At 35.9% G+C, this 21,695-nt stretch overlaps 1 long non-coding RNA gene and 2 pseudogenes across 1 annotated transcript; 1 reads left to right on the plus strand and 2 right to left on the minus strand.

The window, feature by feature from the left end:
* Nucleotides 1–3,100: 3,100 nt before the first annotated feature.
* Nucleotides 3,101–11,506, minus strand: LOC112762881 (arogenate dehydrogenase 1, chloroplastic-like; annotated as a pseudogene).
* Nucleotides 11,507–11,509: 3 nt separating this feature from the next.
* LOC112762882 (arogenate dehydrogenase 1, chloroplastic-like) lies at nt 11,510–15,653 on the minus strand (annotated as a pseudogene).
* Nucleotides 15,654–17,999: 2,346 nt separating this feature from the next.
* LOC112767019 (uncharacterized) lies at nt 18,000–21,274 on the plus strand. Its single transcript, XR_003184666.3, has 2 exons — nt 18,000–18,912; nt 21,078–21,274. It is a non-coding gene; the product is annotated as an uncharacterized lncRNA (long non-coding RNA).
* Nucleotides 21,275–21,695: the final 421 nt, after the last annotated feature.

The following is a 21,695-nucleotide window of genomic DNA, read 5'->3' on the forward strand; positions in this document are numbered from 1 at the left end:
CAGGTATTTTCTGGCTGAAATTGAGGGACTTGAGCAGAAATCAGATTCAGAGGTTGAAGAAGGACTGCTGATACTGTTGGATTCTGACCTCCCTGCACTCAAAGTGGATTTTCTGGAGCTACAGAACTCGAAATGGCGCGCTTCCAATTGCGTTGGAAAATAGATATCCAGGGCTTTCCAGCAATGTATAATAGTCCATACTTTGTCCAAGAATAAATGACGTAAACTGGCGTTCAACGCCATCTTTCTACCCAAATCTGGCGTCCAGCGCCAGATAAGGAGCCAAAACCAGAGTTGAACGCCCAAACTGGCACAAAAACTGACGTTCAACTCCAAGAAGGACCTCTACACGTACAACACTCAAGCTCAGCCCAAACACACACCAAGTGGGCCCAGGAAGTGGATTTATGCATCAAATACTTACTCATGTAAACCCTAGTAGCTAGTTTATTATAAATAGGACCTTTTACTATTGTATTAGGCATCTTTGATCAGTGTAAACCATTTTTGGACGTCTGGTTCTTAGATCAGAGGGCTGGCCTCTCGGCCATGCCTGGACTTTCACTTATGTATTTTTAACGGTAGAATTTCTACACTCCATAGATTAAGGTGTGGAGCTCTGCTGTTCCTCAAAGATTAATGCAAAGTACTACTGTTTTCTATTCAATTCATCTTATTTCGCTTCTAAGATATCCATTCGCACCCAAGAACGTGATGAAGGTGATGATTATGTGTGACGCTCATCACCATTCTCCCCTATGAACACGTGCCTGACAAACACTTCCGTTCTACATGAAATAAGCTAGAATGAATATCTCTTAGATCTCCTAACCAGAATCTTCGTGGCGTAAGCTAGAATGATGGCGGCATTCAAGAGAATCCGAAAAGTATAAACCTTGTCTGTGGTATTCCGAGTAGGATTCAATGATTGAATGACTGTGACGAGCTTCAAACACGCGAGTGCTGGGCGTTAGTGACAGACGCAAAAGGAGGGTGAATCCTATTCCAGCATGATCGGGAATCGACAGATGAATAGCCGTGCCGTGACAGGGTGCGTGAGCATATTATTCACTGAGAGGAGGGGATGTAGCCACTGACAACGGTGATGCCCTTGCATAAAGCCAGCCATGGAAAGGAGTAAGACTGACTGGATGGAGATAGCAGGAAAGCAGAGGTTCAGAGGAACGAAAGCATCTCCATACGCTTATCTGAAACTCTCACCAATGATTTACATAAGTATTTCTATCCTTATTTTATTATCTATTTTTGAAAACCCAATCACCATTTTATATCTGCCTGACTAAGATTTGCAAGGTGACCATAGCTTGCTTCATACCAACAATCTCCGTGGGATTCGACCCTTACTCACGTAAGGTATTACTTGGACGACCCAGTGCACTTGCTGGTTAGTTGTATCGAAGTTGTGAACCATGGTATTGGCACCATGTTCTTGGCGCCATTGCCAGGGAAAGAAAGAGCCATGAATTTTACATAATTAAAGTGTAATCACGATTGCGCGTACCATGTTGCTCACGTTACCAGGGATTGTTCGAGCCTGGACATCACAATTTCGTGCACCAATAGCAAAGCATCATGACTAGTTTCAATCCTTACAACTATCCAATTTCCAAACTCCAAAAATCAATCAGTTTATAAAATAAATCTTGCAAATTGCAACACAGACACATGATTGGTACATAGATTAAAGAATTGACAAGATTTATATTTAGAATATTGTTACCTATCCTTCATACGAATCAGAATCTTCCCTGACTCTTCTTTTGCTTTATTTTCCACTATTTGTTTCACATAGTCCCTTAAGCTGTGTTGCATTCTTTCAACTGTTTCTTCATCCAATTCAAAACCAGAAATACAAGCTGAAAGTTTTGATACGACAGCTTTAGTCTCATGTTTAAGAAGCTTCCTTATTCAAAACCAGAAATACAAGCTTCTTTATTGGAAATTTTAATTATGTTGTTATTTCTGATAACTTTGTGTCACGTATGATGAAGCATGTGACTCAATATCCCGACGCAGTTTGTCTCTAACTTTTGATGCACTCCAACTAGCCTGTCTCACAGTAGCATCTGGAATGTACAAACAAAATTACAAAAGCACCAAATAGAAGTGAGCAATTCACCAGCAATATGAAAGTTTTACATGATTACCAAGAAGGAAAGAGATTTCAAGTAAATCCATATGAGAGAATACGTATCTTTAATGTGAGAAAATACGATCATAAGATGCTAATGTAACTCATTTGAGAAAATAGGAACATAAAAAAGTATCTATCATTAATGATTCATGCACGTCCTTGACACAATGACAAGGAAACTGATACCATCCAAATCTTTAAAGAACTTGATATAAATCAAACAATGTTACTGCTTATCGCTTTTTTCTCCATTTAAAGTACTTGAATTCTCCATATGTGTGGAGTGATGTATTATTAACTAATGGTGGAAAACATAGCATTTGAGATTTGGCAATAAATTCTAGAATATACAAATAAAGTTACAAGTGACAATGTATCTGCAAAGAAGGCATTCTATCAGACTATTTACCAGTAGATCCTTTTTCAAACTCTAGCATAATAGACTCAGTCCACATGTGAACAGATGAAGCAAATCCTTCTCCGTTGTTCAGTGATTGCTCTAGCTTTGCCTTAAAATCATCTACCGCTTTAGAACGTAGGTGCCCCAGCAGCGTATACAAACGAAAAAGTTGAGCAAAAAAAATGTCATATAAATTTTGTGTATCAGACACAATATGGACACTCTGTCCATCTTCAGACGCCCTTAACAATTTTTCAGCATAGTCCATCATTTTCACTAATTTTCTGATAAATAACCAAGTGCACTTGTGTATATTAAAGAATGTTGATGCATTGTTACTTTTATATGATTGAACTTAATTGCTTAGCTTAAGATTTTAGAATAATGGGTTATAGAATCATTCAGACAACCCATATTGCCACAACCCATATTGCCAGTATTGAAGTTTAGTATAAATGAATAAAAATAAATCAATAAAGACAAAAAGTGTTACCCTAGTTTTAGAATTAACAGATTTATTTAAACCTACTATGCGGCTTACAATGCTAACCAATGGGATGGAAATCTTCGGCATAAATTCCTTTGGTGTCTACAGTTTTTGAAAGAGGTGATGACGCATCACTGTCTTCATATTTCTCTGGCAGTATAAACCTCTCTGGCAAAGCAAGGATCTGTTCTTCATCTTCAAGTAGTTGTTTTCGGTAGATACTATGCAATTGGTTGAAAAGCTGCTTCTTCAATGATTCAAAAGCCAAATGGAATCTTTCTAGTTGCTCCATGGCATTTAAATTATACAAGAATAAACCATAGTACAGATCAAAACTATCCCCCATGGTATTTTCCACCAAAGTCAACAAAGTTTCATAACCCTTTGTGTTAATTGGTGTTGTCCCTAACTCCAATTTTTCTAAAATTCTTCCTGTTGTGTGTATAACAAACTGGGATCCAGCTACATGCCAATCATGTTCAGCACAAGACATTTCAACCATCCGACATCCTTCACTAGCAAAAATGTCAAGAAACCGATAACATCGCAATACTCTGGATTCTTCATTCCCAATTCTAACTTTGTCACAAACAACGTAGGTCAGTATTAGTAAAAGAGCTTATAAAAAATTAAATAAAACTAGGCAGCAAAACGTTGTTAAACCAAGTAACCAAGTCTCCAACCAAAATGAATGAACCCACTCTAAAGTTAAAAAAACAATTTGGTTCCCATTGTAAAGAATCCAAAGTCCTAGGATCAAGTAAGCGGTGCACATTCCATTACTTAGTTTTGGTAATAACCCCATTCCATTTGAACAAATTTGACACCTAAAAAGATATTTTTGTCTTATTATATATATTGATCAGGTATCGGATTCTTTCACTTATTTTCGGAATAACGTGTATTGGTTAATGCTTGTAATATTATTTAATATATATGTACATATGTATGTACTCCTTGTGAGTTTTTGTAAGTTGTATTGTATGTACGGATGTGTGTTACATAGCACAAGTATTTTTGGATCGGTATTGCGGTTTAAAGTTTTAAACAAGCTCATATTTTAGTATTAAATAGTATAAGAGTCGTCGTAATGTCCGATCTATTAGAGTCGCGCAGCCAGAAGCGTGTATTTTGGTAGTTAGGGTATTACATCTGATCTAGAATATGCCAAAACCTCATGACCTTGACTAACTATAGTTTTTGCAAGGAACTGGGCAAAGTTTCCAAAACAAACTATTGCAAACTTGAGCTTTGTGTTCTCATCAAACTGGCTAGAATTGTATGAAGCGGAACTACTTAGCTGTGCAACATCATTGGATCTGCATTATTAGCATCATTACTCATTAATCATTATCATGTAATAACCCTTTTTCTATCACAAGAACAACACCTTCCGAATCAAAATGATTAAGTTGCTTGTTCTCAATCTTAACAAACACGAGCACTCTCTAAAACATCAATAGCAAATATTCACACAATGTAGCAAAAACCCTTGAGATTTTTTCAAATTCCAAATATCAAATACCTGAAAAATACCTAGAATGCAACAATGCAGATCCATTACGAGCCCAACGAAGCAGTGCATGGCTGTTATTTCCATCCAGCTGCAGTAACCTTTCACCGTTCTCCATCAACTAATTCCTCACCACATGATGCAACTGCGCAATGAGCTGTTTCTTGAGATCCTCAAATGCCAAATCAAGCTTCTACAGCATCTCCAAAGAATTCTTATTAAACATGAACAAACCACAATACAAATCAAAGCTATCCCCAGCAGTGTTCTCCACCAATCCCAACAAACTCTGGTATCCTTTCGTATTAATGAGCGTCGACTCAAGCATCAATCCTTCAAGAATCCTTCCAACGGTATGAGTAATTAACTGCGAACCAGCGGCGTAACGATCGTGATCCTCGCAACTCATCTCCACCATCCTGCAACCTTCTCTGACAAACGCATTGAGAAACTTCTCACAGCGAGAAACACGGTGCTCCTCGTCCAGGATACGAACCTTCTCGAAGACGAATGGGATGCCGGTCCATCCGTCACTTGCGAACTTATGTCCGAACATCGGATGAGTGCAAAAGACGTCGAAATCGAAGGGGAGGAGCTCAAGGAGGAGCTTCATGGAATTCTTCGACGGAGAGGAGGTCAACAAAGAGAGTGTTGCGCTTGAGGCGCTGGAGAGGGAGGGTGAGGATCACGCGCTCCGTTGAGATTATGGAGGAGCAGAGGAGGATCACTTTGGGATGCTGCTCGCATAGGTCGTCGGGGTTTTGGAAGAACAATACACCAAGCTTTCTGGCTGTGGCAGAGTGGTCAAAGCGGGAGTAGGCGAGGACGCTGTGGCCCTGGCGAACCAATGCGGCAGCAAGGAACCAGCCGAAGTTGCTGAAGCCAACAATTACAATCTTAAGGTGCTGGGAGACAATGGACTCCTTGGTGAGCTTTGACTCGTAGTCGAAGAGCTGTGCGGCACCGTTGGCGCGCACGCGGAGGGGTGTGTAAGGGAAGGAAGAAGAATAGGGATTGGATTTGGATAGTAGTGAGAACGTGGATGGGAGGAGAGAGTGACGGTTGAGGATATGCCGAATAGTGTAATTTGGGGAGTGGTTGAAAGGGGTTGAAGGGTTTAGGGTTGTAGTGGAGAGCATGATGGCTTCGATGGCTGTTGTTAGTGGATTCGGAGAAAGTAAGGAGCACTCTGTGTAACCATGGAGTGACAATATATTCGGACTTAGAGAAAGTGGAGGATACTCTGAAATCGTGGCTGTGGGAGTGCCAAGTATAATGAGTGGGCTATTTATAAGACAGATCTTCTATCCTTTTTTTTCTGGGTCTGGTAATGCACTGTTAAAATATTCAATTAAAAAGAATGAAGATTTGAAATTACAAATTAAAAAAGTCTCATATTTAACTATTAATTAGTCTGCTACTATACAGACACAATATAGGTGATGCGCGTGCCAAGTATAATGAGTGCCAAGTATAATGAGTGCCAAGTATAATGAGTGGGCTATTTATAAGACAAATCTTCTATCCTTTTTTTCCTGGGTCTGGTAATGCACTGTTAAAATATTCAATTAAAAAGAATGAAGATTTGCAATTACAAATTAAAAAAGTCTCATATTTAACTATTAATTAGTCTGCTACTATACAGACACAGTATAGGTGATGCACGTGCCTATGAAAACTTGACCCCTTTTTTGTTTACATAAATAACTTGTCTAATTTAATTTGACTATCCGAAACACTATATTCATATATAAGTTTACATTTTTAATTGTTTACGAAATAAGTAGGAATCTGATTTTTTTATTTAATTTCTATTTAAAAATTTATTGTTATATGTATATATAAGACAAAATTTAAATTTTTATTATTTATTTAAACAGATAAGTAAATTAATATTTGATCAATATAAATTTATTAAACATGTCATATTGTTAGCACGCACTTGGCTAATTTAAATTGAGTAACTGTTATAAATTTTTGAACTAATTATTATTATACAAAATCAACTGTTAAATCAGATATTTGTGTATGATATATATTTAAATATAAAATAAATATTAAAAAATTGACTAATTTGGGGGTTATGATTTGAATAAACATGTAATTATTGAGAAAGGTATGTATCTAAAATTCTCAATTATTACAATGCAACCTCAAATTTTTTTCTTTTAATTTTTCTGAGGTAAGTATAAGTACTCTATTTGCTTAGGGCTAATTTATAGTAGTAAAAATGTCAGCTTGTGGCACCAACGCAAGACTCCTAGAATTGATTTGAAACTTCTTTATAGGGAGAAGTGCTTGAAAATTTTTTATGGATAATGGGTTATAGTGTAATTTTTTTAAAAAAAATGGTGGGGTGTGTTTGTATTTTTTTATTGAAAATTATCTGGGATATTCGTGAAATTTTATTGATCAAGTATGGTAAACAAACAACGTAGGTCAGTATTAGTAAAATAGCCTATAAAAAATTAAATAAAACTAGACAGCGAAACGTTGTTAAACCAAGTAACCAAGTCTCCAACCAAAATAAATAAACCCACGCTAAAGTTAAAAAAATAATTTGGTTCCCATTGTAAAGAATCCAAAGTCCTAGGATCAAGTAAGCGGTGCGCATTCCATTACTTAGTTTTGGTAATAAGTCCATTCCATTTGGATAAATTTGACACCTAAAAAGATATTTTTGTCTTATTATATATATTGATTAGGTATCGGATTCTTTCACTTATTTTCGGAATAACGTGTATTGGTTAATGCTTGTAATATTATTTAATATATATGTACATATGTATGTACTCCTTGTGAGTTTTTGTAAGTTGTATTGTATGTACGGATGTGAGTTACATAGCAAAAGTATTTTTGGATCGGTATTACGGTTTAAAGTTTTAAATAGGCTAATATTTTAGTATTAAATAGTATAAGAGTCGTCGTAATGTCCGATCTATCAAAGTCGCGCAGTCGGAAGCGTGTACTTTGGTAGTTAGGGTATTACATCTGATCTAGAATACGCCAAAACCTCATGACCTTGACTAACTATAGTTTTTGCAAGGATCTGGGCAAAGTTTCCAAAACCAACTATTGCAAACTTGAGCTTTGTTTTCTCATCAAACTGGCTAGAATTGTTTGAAGCGGAACTACTTAGCTGTGCAATATTATTAGATCTGCATTATTAGCATCATTACTCATTAAACATTATCATGTAATAACCCTTTTTCCATCACAAGAACAACACCTTCCGAATCAAAATGATTAAGTTGTTTGTTCTCAATCTCAACAAACACGAGCACTCTCTAAAACATCAATAGCAAATATTCACACAATGTAGCAAAAACCCTTGAGATTTTTCAGTTCCAAATATCAAATACCTGGAAAAATACCTGGAAGGCAATAATGCAGATTTATTTCGAGCCCAACGGAGCAGTGCATAGCTGTTACTTCCATCCAGCTGCTGCAACCTTTCACCGTTCTCCATCAACTAATTCCTCACCACATGATGCAACCGCGCAATGGCCTGCTTCCTGAGATCCAAAAACGCCAAATCAAGCTTCTCCAGCATCTCCAAAGAATTCTTATTAAACATGAACAAACCAAAATACAAATCAAAGCTATCCCCAGCAGTGTTCTCCACCAATCCCAACAAACTCTGGTATCCTTTTGTATTAATGGGCGTCGACTCAAGCATCAACCCTTCAAGAATCCTTCCAACGGTATGAGTAGTTTACTGCGAACCAGCGGCGTAACGATCGTGATCCTCGCAACTCATCTCCACCATCCTGCAACCTTCTCTGAAAAACGCATTGAGAAACTTCTCACAGCGAGAAACACGGTGCTCCTCGTCCAGGATACGAAGCTTCTTGAAGACGAATGAGAGGCCGGTCCATCCGTCACTTGCGAACTTAGGTCCGAACATCGAATGAGTGCAGAGGACGTCGAAATCGGAGGGGAGGAGCTCAAGGAGGAGCTTTGGGGAATTTTTCGACAGAGAGGAGGTCAACGAAGAGAGTGCTGCGCTTGAGCAGCTGGAGAGGAAGCGTGAGGATCACGCGCTCCATTGAGATTATGGAGGAGCAGAGGAGGATCACTTCGGGATGCTCCTCGCATAGGTTGTCGGGGTTTTGGAAGAACAATACACCAAGTTTCTGGCTGTGGCAGAGTGGTCAGAGTAGGAGTAGGCGAGGACGCTGTGGCCCTGGCAGACCAATGTGGCGGCAAGGAACCGGCCGAAGTTGCCAAAGCCGACAATTGCAATCTTAAGGTGCTGGGAGACAATGGACTCCTTGGTGAGCTTTGACTCATAGTCGAAGAGCTGTGCGGAATCGTTGGCGCGCACGCAGAGGGGTCTGTAAGGGAAGAAAGAGGAATAGGGATTGGATTTGGATAGTAGTGAGAATGTGGAAGGGAGGAGAGAGTGACGGTTGAGGATATGGCGAATAGTGTAATTTGGGGAGTGGTTGAAAATGGTTGAAGGGTTGACGGTTGCAGTCGAGAGCATGATGGTTTCGGTGGCTGTTGTTAGTGGATTCGGAGAAAGTAAGGAGCACTCTGCGTAACCATGGAGTGACAATATATTCGAACTCAGAGAAAGTGGAGGATACTCTGAAACCGTGGCTGTGGGAGTGACTAGTACAACGAGTGGGCTATTTATAAGACAAATCTTCTATCCTTTTTTTTCTGGGTCTGGTAATACACTGTAAAAATATTCAATTAAAAAGAATGAAAATTTACATTTACAAATTAAAAAAGTCTCGTATTTAACTATTAATTAGTCTGCTACTATACAGACACACTATAGGTGATGCGCGTGCCTATGAAAACTTGACCCCTTTTTTGTATACATGAATAACTTGTCTAATTTAATTTGAATGTCCGAAACACTATATTCATATATAAGTTTGCATTTAATTGTTTACGAAATAAATAGGAATCGAATTTTTTTATTTAATTTCTATTTAAAAATTTAATGTTGTATGTATATATAAGACAAAATTTAAATTTTTAATATTTATTTAAACAGATAAGTAAATTAATATTTGATCAATATAAATTTATTAAACATGTCATATTGTTAGCGTGCATTTGGCTTAAATTAAAAAAGTCTCGTATTTAACTATTAATTAGTCTGCTACTATACAGACACAGTATAGGTGATGCGCGTGCCTATGAAAACTTGACCCCTTTTTTGTATACATGAATAACTTGTCTAATTTAATTTGAATGTCCGAAACACTATATTCATATATAAGTTTGCATTTAATTGTTTACGAAATAAATAGGAATCGGATTTTTTTATTTAATTTCTATTTAAAAATTTAATGTTGTATGTATATATAAGACAAAATTTAAATTTTTAATATTTATTTAAACAGATAAGTAAATTAATATTTGATCAATATAAATTTATTAAACATGTCATATTGTTAGCGCGCATTTGGCTAATTTAAATTGAGTAACTGTTATATATTTTCGAACTAATTATTATTATACAAAATCAACTGTTAAATCAGATATTTGTGTATGACATATATTTAAATATGAAATAAATATTAAAAAAATTGACTAATTTGGCGGTTATGATTTGAATAAACATGTAATTATTGAGAAAGGTATGTATCTCAAATTCTCAATTACTACAGTGCAACCACAATTTTTTTTCTTTTAATTTTTTCGAGGTAAGTATAAGTACTCTATTTGCTTAGGGCTAATGTATAGTAATAAAAATGTCAGCTTGCGGCACCAACACAAGACTCCTAGAATAGATTTGAAACTTCTTTACGGGGAGAAGTGTTTGAAAAATTTTGATGGATAATGGGTTATAGTGTAATTTTTTTTAAAAAAATGGTTGTGTGCGTTTGTATTTTTTATTGAAAATTATCTTGGATATTCGTGAAATTTTATTGATCAAGTATGGTAAACAAACAACGTAGGTCAGTTTTAGTAAAAGAGCCTATAAAAAGTTAAATAAAATAGGCAGCGAAAAGTTGTTAAACCAAGTAACCAAGTCTCCAACCAAAATGAATGAACCTACGCTAAAGTTAAAAAGCATATTGGTTCCCATTGTAAAGAATCCAATGTCCTAGGATCAAGTAAGCGGTGCGTATTGCATTACTTAGTTTTGGTAATAACCCCATTCCATTTGGACAAATTTGACACTTAAAAAGGTATTTTTGTCTTATTATATATATTGATCAGGTATCGGATTCTTTCACTTATTTTCGGAATAACATGTATTGGTTAATACTTGTAATATTATTTAATATATATGTACATATGTATGTACTCCTTGTAAGTTTTTGTAAGTTGTATTGTATGTACGGATGTGCGTTACATGGCAAAAGTATTTTTGGATCGGTATTACGGTTTAAATTTTTAAACAGGCTAATATTTTAGTATTAAATAGTATAAGAGTCGTCGTAATGTCCGATCTATCAAAGTCGCGCAGCCGGAAGCGTGTACTTTGGTAGTTAGGGTATTACATCTGATCAAGAATATGCCAAAACCTCATGACCTTGACTAACTATAGTTTTTGCAAGGAACTGGGCAAAGTTTCCAAAACCAACTATTGCAAACTTGAGCTTTGTTTTCTCGTCAAACTGGCTAGAATTGTTTGAAGCGGAACTACTTAGCTGTGCAACATCATTGGATCTGCATTATTAGCATCATTACTCATTAATCATTATCATGTAATAACCCCTTTTCCATCACAAGAACAAGACCTTCTGAATCAAAATGATTAAGTTGCTTGTTCTCAATCTCAACAAACACGAGCACTCTCTAAAACATCAATAGCAAATATTCACACAATGTAGGAAAAACTGTTGAGATTTTTTCAGTTCCAAATATCAAATACCTGGAAAAATACCTGGAATGCAACAATGTAGATCCATTCCGAGCCCAACGGAGAAGTGCATGGCTGTTAATTCCATCCAGCTGCTGCAACCTTTCACCGTTCTCCATCAACTAATTCCTCACCACATGATGCAACTGCGCAATGACTTACTTCCTGAGATCCACAAACGCCAAATCAAGCTTCTCCAGCATCTCCAAAGAATTCTTATTAAACATGAACAAACCAAAATACAAATCAAAGCTATCCCCAGCAGTGTTCTCCACCAATCCCAACAAACTCTGGTATCCTTTCATATTAATGGGCGTCGACTCAAGCATCAATCCTTCAAGAATCCTTCCAACGGTATGAGTAGTTTACTGCGAACCAGCAGCGTAACGATCGTGATCCTCGCAACTCATCTCCACCATCCTGCAACCTTCTCTGACAAACGCATTGAGAAACTTCTCACAGCGAGAAACACGGTGCTCCTCGTCGCGGATACAAAGCTTCTCGAAGACGAATGGGAGGCCGGTCAATCCGTCGCTTACGGACTTAGGTTCGAACATCGGATGAGTGCAGAAGACGTCGAAATCGGAGAGGAGGAGCTCAAGGAGGAGCTTTGGGGAATTTTTCGACGGAGAGGAGGTCAACGAAGAGAGTGCTGCGCTTGAGGCGCTGGAGAGGGAGCGTGAGGATCACGCGCTCCATTGAGATTATGGAGGAGTAGAGGAGGATCACTTCGGGATGCTCCTCACATAGGTCATCGGGGTTTTGGAAGAACAAAACACCAAGCTTTCTGGCTGTGGTAGAGTGGTTAGAGCGGGAGTAGGCGAGGACGGTGTGGCCCTGGCAGACCATTGTGGCGGCAAGGAACCGGCCGAAGTTGACGAAGCCGACAATTGCAATCTTAAGGTGTTGGGAGACAATGGACTCCTTGGCGAGCTTTGACTCGTAGTCGAAGAGCTGTGCGGTGTCGTTGGCGCGCACGCGGAGGGGTCTGTAAGGGAAGAAAGAGGAATAAGAATTGGGTTTGGATAGTAGTGAGAATGTGGATGGAAGGAGAGAGTGACGGTTGAGGATATGGCGAATAGTGTAATTTGGGGAGTGGTTGAAAGGGGTTGAAGGGTTGACGGTTGCAGTGGAGAGCATGATAGTTTCGGTGGCTATTGTTAGTGGATTCGGAGAAAGTAAGGAGCACTCTGCGTAACCATGGAGTGACAATATATTCGAACTCAGAGAAAGTGGATGATACTCTGAAACCGTGGCTGTGGGAGTGACTAGTACAACGAGTGGGCTATTTATAAGACAAATCTTCTATCCTTTTTTTTCTGGGTCTGGTAATGCACTGTAAAAATATTCAATTAAAAAGAATGAAAATTTACATTTATAAATTAAAAAAGTCTCGTATTTAACTATTAATTAGTCTGCTACTATACAGACACAGTATAGGTGATGCGCGTGCCTATGAAAACTTGACCCCTTTTTTGTATACATGAATAACTTGTCTAATTTAATTTGAATGTCTGAAACACTATATTCATATATAAGTTTGCATTTAATTGTTTATGAAATAAATAGGAATCGGATTTTTTTTATTTAATTTCTATTTAAAAATTTAATGTTGTATGTATAAGACAAAATTTAAATTTTTAATATTTATTTAAACAGATAAGTAAATTAATATTTGATCAATATAAATTTATTAAACATGTCATATTGTTAGCGCGCATTTGGCTAATTTAAATTGAGTAACTGTTATAAATTTTTGAACTAATTATTATTATACAAAATCAACTGTTAAATCAGATATTTTTGTATGATATATATTTAAATATAAAATAAATATTAAAAAATTGACTTATTTGGCGATTATGATTTGAATAAACATGTAATTATTGAGAAAGGTATGTATCTCAAATTCTCAATTACTACAGTGCAACCACAATTTTTTTTTCTTTTACTTTTTCCGAGGTAAGTATAAGTACTCTATTTGCTTAGGGCTAATGTATAGTAGTAAAAATGTCAGCTTGCGGCACCAACGCAAGACTCCTAGAATAGTTTTGAAACTTCTTTACGGGGAGAAGTGTTTGAAAAATTTTGATGGATAATGGTTTATAGTGTAATTTTTTTTTAAAAAATGGTAGGGTGTGTTTGTATTTTTTATTGAAAATTATCTTGGATATTTGTAAAATTTTATTGATCAAGTATGGTAAACAAACAACATAGGTCAGTTTTAGTAAAAGAGCCTATAAAAAGTTAAATAAAATAGGCAGCGAAAAGTTGTTAAACCAAGTAACCAAGTCTCCAACCAAAACGAATGAACCTACGCTAAAGTTAAAAAATAATTTGGTTCCCATTGTAAAGAATCCAACGTCCTAGGATCAAGTAAGCAGTGCGTATTGCATTAGTTAGTTTTGGTAATAACCCCATTCCATTTGGACAAATTTGACACCTAAGAAGATATTTTTGTCTTATTATATATTGATTAGGTATCGGATTCTTTCACTTATTTTCGGAATAACATGTATTGGTTAATACTTGTAATATTATTTAATATATATGTACATATGTATGTACTCCTTGTGAGTTTTTGTAAGTTGTATTGTATGTACGGATGTGCGTTACATAGCAAAAGTATTTTTCGATCAGTATTACGGTTTAAAGTTTTAAATAGGCTAATATTTTAGTATTAAATAGTATAAGAGTCGTCGTAATGTCCGATCTATCAAAGTCGCACAGCCGGAAGCGTGTACTTTGGTAGTTAGGGTATTACATCTGATCCAGAATATGCCAAAACCTCATGACCTTGACTAACTATAGTTTTTGCAAGGAACTGGGCAAAGTTTCCAAAACCAACTATTGCAAACTTGAGCTTTGTGTTCTTATCAAACTGGCTAGAATTGTTTGAAGCGGAACTACTTAGCTGTGCAACATCATTAGATTTGCATTATTAGCATCATTACTCATTAATCATTATCATGTAATAACCCTTTTTCCATCACAAGAACAAGACCTTCTGAATCAAAATGATTAAGTTGCTTGTTCTCAATCTCAACAAACACGAGCACTCTCTAAAACATCAATAGTAAATATTCACACAATGTAGCAAAAACCCTTGAGATTTTTTGAGTTCCAAATATGAAATACTTGAAAAAATACATGGAATGCAACAATGCAGATCCATTCTGAGCCCAACGGAGCAGTGCATGGCTGTTACTTCTATCCAGCTGCTGCAACCTTTCACCATTCTCCATCAACTAATTCCTCACCACATGATGCAACCACGCAATGACCTGCTTCCTGAGATCCACAAACGCCAAATCAAGCTTCTCCAGCATCTCCAAAGAATTCTTATTAAACATGAACAAACCAAAATACAAATCAAAGCTATCCCCAGTAGTGTTCTCCATCAATCCCAACAAACTCTGGTATCCTTTCGTATTAATGGGCGTCGACTCAAGCATCAATCCTTCAAGAATCCTTCCAGCGGTATGAGTAATTAACTGGGAACCAGCGGCGTAACGATCGTGATCCTCGCAACTCATCTACACCATCTTGCAACCTTCTCTAACAAACGCATTGAGAAACTTCTCACAGCGAGAAACACGATGCTCCTCGTCCAGGATACAAAGCTTCTCGAAGACGAATGGGAGCCCAGTCCATCTGTCACTCGCAGACTTAGGTCTGAACATCGGATGAGTGCAGAGGACGTCGAAATCGGAGGGGAGGAGCTCAAGGAGGAGCTTTGGGGAATTTTTCGACGGAGAGGAGGTCAACGAAGAGAGTGCTGCGCTTGAGGCACTGGAGAGGGAGCGTGAGGATCACGTGCTCCATTGAGATTATGGAAGAGCAGAGGAGGATCACTTCGGGATGCTCCTCGCATAGGTCGTCGGGGTTTTTGAAGAACAATACACCAAGCTTTCTGGCTGTGGCAGAATGGTCAGAGCGGGAGTAGGCGAGGACGGTATGGCCCTGGCAGACCAATGTGGCGGCAAGGAACCGGCCGAAGTTGCCAAAGCCGACAATTGCCATCTTAAGGTGCTGGGAGACAATAGACTCCTTGGTGAGCTTTGAGTCGTAGTCGAAGAGCTGTGCGGAATCGTTGGCGCACACGCAAAGGGGTCTGTAAGGGAAGAAAGAGGAATAGGGATTGGATTTGGATAGTAGTGAGAATGTGGATGGGAGGAGAGAGTGAAGGTTGAGGATATGGCGAATAGTGTAATTTGGGGAGTGGTTGAAAGGGGTTGAAGGGTTGACGGTTGCAGTGGAGAGCATGATGGTTTCGGTGGCTGTTGTTAGTGGATTCGGAGAAAGTAAGGAGCACTCTGCGTAACCATGGAGTGACAATATATTCGAACTCAGAGAAAGTGGAGGATACTCTGAAACCGTGGCTGTGGGAGTGACAAGTATAATTAGTGGGCTATTTATAAGACAAATCTTCTATCTTTTTTTTCTGGGTCTGGTAATACACTGTTAAAATATTCAATTAAAAAGAATAAAAATTTACATTTACAAATTAAAAAAGTCTCGTATTTAACTATTAATTAGTCTGCTAATATACAGACACAGTATAGGTGATGCGCGTGTCTATGAAAATTTGACCCCTTTTTTGTATACATGAATAACTTGTCTAATTTAATTTGAATGTCCGAAACACTATATTTATATATAAGTTTGCATTTAATTGTTTACGAAATAAGTAGGAATCGGATTTTTTTATTTAATTTCTATTTAAAATTTAATGTTGTATGTCTATATAAGACAAAATTTAAATTTTTAATATTTATTTAAATAGATAAGTAAATTAATATTTGATCAATATAAATTTATTAAACATGTCATATTGTTAGCGCGCATTTGGCTAATTTAAATTGAGTAATTGTTATAAATTTTCGGACTAATTATTATTATACAAAATCAAATGTTAAATCAGATATTTGTGTATGATATATATTTAAATATAAAATAAATATAAAAAAATTGATTAATTTGAGGGTTATGATTTGAATAAACATGTAATTATTGAGAAATGTATGTATTTCAAATTCTCAATTACTACAGTGCAACCATAATTTTTTTTCTTTTAATTTTTCTGAGGTAAGTATAAGTACTCTATTTGCTTAGGGCTAATGTATAATAGTAAAAATATCAGCTTGTGGCACCAACACAAGACTCCTAGAATTGATTTGAAACTTTTTTACGGAGAGAAGTGCTTGAAAATTTTTTATGGATAATGGGTTATAGTGTAATTTTTTTTAAAAAAAATGGTAGTGTGTGTTTGTATTTTTTTATTGAAAATTATCTTGGATATTCGTGAAATTTTATTGATCAAGTATGGTAAACAAACATTGTAGGTCAGTATTAGTAAAATAGCCTATAAAAAATTAAATAAAATTAGGCAACGAAATGTTGTTAAACCAAGTAACCAAGTCTCCAACCAAAATGAATGAACCCACGCTAAAGTTAAAAAAACAATTTGATTCCCTTTGTAAAGAATCCAACGTCTTAGGGTCAAGTAAGCAGTGCGCATTCCATTTAGTTTTGATAATAACTCCATTTTATTTGGACAAATTTGACACCTAAAAAAATATTTTGTCTTATTATATATATTGATCAGGTATCATATCGGATTCTTTCATTTATTTTCGGAATACGTGTAGTTGTTTTACGTGTTAGTTAGGTACAGGACAAAAAACCAAACATTTATAACAAATATTTTTGTATCAAGCTTTTAATATATTGTAAATTATAATATATTTCATTATAAATTAGACACAAAATAATCATATTTTGTAGAATTTCAACGACTTTTTATAAAAAATATTTTGTTTCAAAGTTCAAAATTTTAAGAATATTTTGAATCAAAATTTTAATCGGTTTGTTTCAAACTCTTAATTTTTGACTTTTTGAAAAATTTTGTAGTACTATAGTAACTCAAATACCCTGTAATATACTATTATACTAATATATTATTTTTATATATAAAAACTATATATTATTTTTACTCAAAAAATTACTCACTAAATATTTTATTTGTATATATATATATATATATATATATATATATAAATAAGTTAAATAAAAAATATATTTATATACAAATATATAGTAATAGTTAATTTTTATGTATATTTTATTTTTTATTTTGTAAATAATATTTATTAAAAAAATTGACTAATTTGGAGGTTATGTTTTGAATATGTAAGTCCCAGATTTTTAAAAAATAAATAATAAATTATTTATAATTATATATATAATTTTTTTAAAAAGATTATAAGACTTCATGTTTTAAATTAATTTGGTCTTATATAACTTTTAATTATAATTAGATATTTTTTATTTACTAAAATTAATAGTTTTTGCTTAATTAAAATTCAGAGTTTAGTGATTGAAGATGAAAGAAAGTTTTGTATATAATTTAAATTGAAATAATTTAAAGTTTTAATTAATATTATAATTAAAAAAATTATTTATTTATCTATAATTTTAAATTAAAATATTTAATTACAAATAATCTGTAATTTAAAAAATAAAATAATATTTTTAAAATTAATTATATTTATTAAATTGGGTTTTAAATCAAAATTCTACTCAAATCTTAAATTTCCAATTTTAAACCTTAATTTCACTAGCCCTAACCCCTCTCACCCAAATCACACACGTAACCTCTCTCCACACTTGTTCATCTTTTTGAGTGCCACGCTCACTCACCACCGCTACTCCCTTTTTCAGATATACACACAGACAAAGAGCTCACAAACAACAAAACACACACAGTGAATCAGAGAATTAGGGAAGAAAGAAAGGGGAAAGAGAGAACGGGGAAGAAGAGAGAAGAGAGAAGAGAGGAAGGAGGCGTCACTGCCTGTTGCCGCCGAGCCTGCTCCACCGCCGATCAACACGCTCTGCTGCAGCCATCGCATGCATCGCCGTCCAACGAGCGCCGCCGACCCGTCACCTCCATGGTTGGGTTGTCGTGGCCGTCAAGTCCAGACGAGAGAGGGGAGATGCGGGCCTGAAACCCCAACGAGCCGAGAAGAATCAGCGCTGCCGCTGCACCGCTTGTGGATCTCATTGCCGCCGCTGAAGGTTCCGATCGTTCAACTCGTTGCTGCCGTTGCCTCGCCGCAGATCCGTCACCCCTGTCGTCGTTGGGAAAGCAGAACCACAAGAGAGAGAGACGCGGTAAGAGAGGTAGGGTCATGCCCGGACGTCTTCGCTGGAGGACTGAAGGGAGAAGCTCGCCAGTTCTGCTTCTACTTCTAGTTTCTGGAATTTGAGAAAACATCACTGCCGCTGCTGTTTGTTGGGTTTAATCGTTGCTGCTGTCCTTGCTCTGTTCTGCCTCTGCTTCTAGTTTCGTAGTTGCTGGAGCCTTTGCCGCCGGGAACCAATGTTGGAGCTGCTCTTGATGATTTTGATGCTGCTAGGTAGGTTCCGAGCTGTTGTGTTGTTGCCAGAGGAAGGAAACTCATAGAAAAAATGTCCCCGAGGCTGCTGTTTGGTTTGGTTACGTTGTTAATGCGACACTGAGGTAGGGGATATTTTATTAAATTAAATACTTTAAACTTTGAATGCCTAAGAAGTTTACTGAATTATTGTAAATATATGAATGCTTGATCTATGATGGATTTTGGATGCAGAGTGAATGTGTGACTGGTTGTGTCTCTTGGTGGTTTTATGTAGTTTGAGATCTTGGTTAAAAGAACGTGTATGTTGGTGTGAAAGTTCACTGAAAATGTATTGGGTGTTTGTAATTGTGAAAGCATGTTTTGTTCTTTGTTTGAAATATGTTTGAATGATGACTTTAAAGATGCTTGGTAATGCTGATTTTGGTTTTTAAGAACGATTTTGAGTTAAGATCGTGATTGTGACTGGATTGCTGGAAATTCTGGTTCTAATTTTTTATGTCAGATGGTGGTTATTGAACTGTTTGTTTGATTAGGTTGTGATTGTTGTTAATTGAATATGTTAGTTTAATTGTGATATATTGAATTAAGAGTTCTTGGGCAACTTTGGTTAGTCAAAAGAAAGTTAGAAATGTGATTTTAGATGAATCCTAGGCTTGAATATAGGATTTGGTATGTGAGGTGGTTGGAAATACTTTGTGCAGAATTTCTGCAGAAATCTGCATAATTGGCAGCAGAACGAATGACTTTTTGGGAGCAGTCCAGACCTAATGAGCAGTCTAGACCTAATTTTTAGATGAAATTATTTTTCTGTAAAACTTTAGTGTGTTTTGAATATTCCATAAAAATTTCAGGGAATTTGGCCAAGTGGTTTGGAAGATATGATTTTTTGAAGTTTAGTGGTTGCTGTAGATTTTTCTGGTTTACTGGTTCTGCAGTACCAACTTCCAGACGCTATAACTTTTAATTTAAACAGAATTTTGAGTTGATTTCAAAAGGATTTTAAAGATCTATCAGTCTATTTTAAGTGAGTACAAGTTTCATGTTCATATCTATTTTGTAGACTTAGATAAGTCACTTGGAAGGTTGGTTGTTTGCTGGAAACTCTGAACTGGTTATGAAAACAGGGCTCCACTTCCAATTGATAATTAATTAATCAAATGAAGTTATATGAACCTGAAACTTGTGGATTCTGAAACTTAGGGATGTTGACTGTAATCTCACCAAAATTTAGAAGCAACGGATTAGAATTGAAATTATTATGGAATTTATAAAAAACATGGCTGCTGTCTGTTTTCCGAATTTTTGTAAATGCAACAGCAGAATTTTAAAGCTTGTATAAAATTCAATTCTAATCCAAATTCAGTAAAACCTAACTTAAATTAAAGATTAAGATCTCTAGAATTACCTTACCAACATGGTTTTAGATTAGACAAACTTAGGAAATGAAAAGTAATGTAAGTTGCCCCTAAGAAAGGTTAAAGTTAAAGACAATGATATTGAGAGATATAGTGAAGAAAGAAAAATGAGGAACAGGGAATGAAAGAGAAGTTGAGAATTATATTGAATGGGCCTTTGTGCCGAGTGCTAATGCGGAAGTGCCCGCCTAACTGATAGCCTAAGACTGCTAATGCGGGAATGTCCGCCTAACTGATAGCATATTGTATGTTTAAATGGGCCTTTGTGCCAAACTGCTAATGCGAAAGTGCCCGCCTAACGGATAGCCTAAGGTTGCTAATGCGGGAATGTTTGCCTAATTGATAGCACTGTTTCTTACTCTGATGCACATTATGATGAGACCTAATTGACACGGGTAACCGTGATGTCAAGGTGTCTAACTGACACAGTAAAGGAACCATATTCGGGGTTCACTCCGAATAACGTCGGGTTGCGGATAGACAACCGACGCATGAGCTCATGGTCTGCGCTAGGAACAGGCATGCACCATCTTGTTTGCGCATTTACATCTGATTGTGTTTGCTTTATTGTTTATTTGTGATTGTGCTGTTGTTTTGGTGATTTGCTTGTGTGTTTGATGGATATTTTACTTATGTTGTGGTCTTAATAATGTATTTAGGAATGTTGTTTATGTATAAGGAATTGTTAATGTGACTGGAATTTTGTTAAGTAACGTGATTTAAAGAAAGGAATTTAAAACTGTTTTAAGTGAAATTGTTTTTATGATATGAATTAGCTATTTGTATTTACTCTGTTTATTGCGGCGTTCACGTTCCCTACTGAGAACGTGTGGCTTTGTTCTCATCCCAAGGTTTTTAAAAAACCTTTTCAGAGGTACAGACAGGATGGCTAATTGAAAAGCTACGAACGAATAGAAGGCTTGTTTGGCTAGTTGCTTCTGTGTTTATTTTCCCTCGTCCTTGATGTTGTAAAGTGTTGTATTTTTACAGAGGGGTAGGTTTGTATTTAAGTCTTGTATGAATAATTATTATGTATTAATATTAATTATGTGAGTATATGTTTATCTGACGTAGTTGAGTTTGAAGTATATACCAACTAAAAGGAATTTCGTTTTTCTTAAAAACTATCGTGTAGAGGCTCAATATTAAATAGCTAATAAAAGAAAAATAGAGTCATCACGCTGTATTTTTAGTACGATCATGACGTGCTAGAAGTTAATGTGTTACAAAATAAGCATATAATTATTGAGAAAGGTATGTATCTCAAATTCTCAACTGGTACAATGTAACCACAATTTTTTTTGTTTGTCCGACGTAAGTATAAGTACTCTATTTGTTTAGGGCTAATGTATGGTAGTAAAAATGTCAACTTGCAGCACCAACGCAAGACTCCTAGAATTGATTTGAAACTTTTTTACGGGGAGAAGTACTTTGAAAAATTTTGATGGATAATGGGTTATAGTGTAATTTTTTGTTTAAAAAATGGTGGT

The sequence above is a fragment of the Arachis hypogaea genome, chromosome 17 (genome assembly GCF_003086295.3).
Source record: "Arachis hypogaea cultivar Tifrunner chromosome 17, arahy.Tifrunner.gnm2.J5K5, whole genome shotgun sequence".
NCBI lineage: Eukaryota > Viridiplantae > Streptophyta > Magnoliopsida > Fabales > Fabaceae > Arachis > Arachis hypogaea.